Source organism: Nannospalax galili, unplaced genomic scaffold (assembly GCF_000622305.1).
Source record: "Nannospalax galili isolate Female #2095 unplaced genomic scaffold, S.galili_v1.0 scaffold100, whole genome shotgun sequence".
NCBI classification, from domain to species: Eukaryota; Metazoa; Chordata; class Mammalia; order Rodentia; family Spalacidae; genus Nannospalax; species Nannospalax galili.
Genome location: NW_008352891.1, coordinates 7592061 through 7594847, shown reverse-complemented (window position 1 = coordinate 7594847; position 2787 = coordinate 7592061).

Here is a 2787-nt window from a genome sequence, read left to right as displayed (position 1 = left end):
GACAAAATAGACTTTAAACTGAAACTAACCAGAAAAGACAAAGAGGGACACTTCATTTTCATCAAAGGAACAACGAATCAAGAAAATATTACAACCATGAACATATATTCACCAAACTCTGGTGCACCCAACTTCATAAAAACAATACTACAGGACTTTAAGACCTAGATTAACCCCAACTCATTAATAGTACAGGACTTCAATACCCCACTGTCTCCATTAGATAGGTCAAAAAGGCAGAGAGTTCACACAGGGACATCTGAATTAAACAATACCATATATCAAATGGACTTAACAGACATCTACCGAGTATTCCACCCAAGCACCAAAGGACATACCCATGCACCCAAGCACCAAGCACCAAAGGACATATGATTCATAAGTTTGGTCTTTTTATGGTGTCACACAATTCCTGCATATTCCATTCTTGTGATTCCTTATATTTTTCATAATCTTTGCTTGAGTGGCCTTGTTCGTCCACTTTATCTTCCAGTCTTGATACTCTGTTTTCCATTTCGTTCATCCTATTGGTGAGGTTTTCTCCTGTTGTTTCTAATTGGCTTACTGAGTGTCTCACTTCCTTCTTCATTTCAGCCTGAGTATTCTTCAATATTTCTTCTTCAATATTTCTCTTTTCTGAATTCATTCAGAAGTTTATCCCTATCTTCCTTCAGTTCTTTGATTTCTTTTTTTGTGTGTGTTCTTTAAATTCACTGAATTCTTTTATCGTATTTATAATTGTTCTTTTGAGTTCCATGACCTGCATTATCTCTTGGGGGTTCTCATTGTTTTCCTCTAGAGGACTATTGGTATTTTGTGGCATATGTTATTTTGGTTCTTCATGTTATTATTTTTTCTCTGTGATTTTGACAGGTGAATTTCTTTTGTAGTTTCTGGTTCTTGTGTGAGACTCAGGCCTTCAAGTTTAGGTCTGCTTCTTTTTGTTAACTTTATGTGTCTTTGTGGTTTACTTTTTGGGCATGAAAGGCTGGTTTCTCTAAGCTTCCAGTTCTACCTTTTGATTTTATATTGGAGTGGCCAGATTGCTTTTGTCTTCAGGAGCTTCCACAAAGGCCCAAGTCAGATGAGGATCAGATGCTCTCAGGCTTTCTCCTAAGGTCTGGATCCCTCGAGGAACGATTTTGGCTTCAGGAATTTGGGGGTTGGACTGGCCTGGAAGCCGGGCCAGGAAAGATGCTGGTCTAGGGCAGCTGATGGCCATGCCACCCAGAGATGAAAAAGAAGATGGGGGCTGGAGGCGGCCCCTAGGGCCCCAGAGGACTGCACTGAGGAGCCGGGTTGGTCTGGATGCAAAGGACTGTGAAGAGGAAAGTTCCACCCTGGAGTCCAGGAAAGAGGCTGGCAGGTTGTGCAGACCCAGGGAGGCAGAGGGAGGTGAGGGTGCTGGGACGCCAAGACAAGGAATGGGACAGGACCCAGGCTAGGAGAAGAGACCGGCAGGGGAGATGGGAGGGTGAGTGAGGCTGGGGGAGTCAACGCACAGAGGGCTGAATAGACTTACCCCTGAGAGAGAGGCCTGCAGGTCGGAGAGAGGGAAAGAGTATATTTTTAAATGAGCTGGAGATCTTGTTAAAGGTTAAAACATCATTCAATTTTATGTCTTACAGGGTTTATACTGAGTTCAATATTGTATAACTGTATTAATTCAACTGTGAACCTAAAAATTTATAGCCACTTTTGAAAGAGATGTATCTTTGCTCTGGAAATTGTTATTGAATATGTTAATGCTGTAATGAAATGCTTCTTCTAATCATGTTGTTATTAAATAATTTTTTAAAAAATCCATATGAGGGCCTGGGGATGTAGCTCAGTTGGAGATGTGCTTGTGTAGTGTGATGATTTGAGTAAATAGTCAACTTGACACAATGTGGAATCATCTCAGAGAAGGGCTTCTGAGGATGTCTGTGGGGGATTATCTTGATGGTTACTTGAGGTGAGAAGACCCACCCACTGTGATCAACACCAGGACTGTGGGAAGTGGAGAAAGTGATCTGAACTGAAGCAAGCAGGCATTGATTCCCTCCTCCCTGCTGATGACTGTGATGTGAGGTGACCAGTTCTCTCCAGCTCCTGCTGCTGTGACTTCCCTGGAATGATGGACTGGAATTGTGAGCCAAAATAAGCCCTTTCTCCTCTAAATTGCTATTGTCAGGGCATTTTGTCACAGCAGAAGAAACAAACTAACACACCTACCACACAGGAAGTTCTGGGGTTCTGTTCCTGTTAATGCATAAACCAGGTATGGTAGCACATGACTATAATCCCAGCACTCAGGAGGTGGAACCAGGAGGATCCAAATATCAAAGTCATCCTAGACTGCATAGTGAGTTCAAGGCTAGCCTGCGATACAAGAAACCCTTTTTCAAAAAGAATTAGCATGAAAAGACATCCAAAAGAAAGTTAATAAAAAGATGATTGAAGTTTACAGAATAAAAGCCTTGTTGCTTTGATAACAGGGTAATGCAAAGGTAAACATCTCTTCCAGCTTGTGATGATTATTTAGAGCTAACCCCTATTTCACTTAAAAAATAGGTAGGCATTTAGTGCTGCTATCATTTATAATAGCTGAATTTAAATAAAATGTAAATTTGAAATTTACTTTCTCAATTTACAATGCATTCTTCCATTCTAAATCATTTTACAAGCCATATTTCTTGGTACTGGTGGTGGGAAAAGAAAAAGAAATAAGAAGGAATTTCTTTATAAATCCTCAGAAAAGGGAATTTCCTTGAGAACTACATTTAGCGAGAAGTCTGGGGTCTGGAA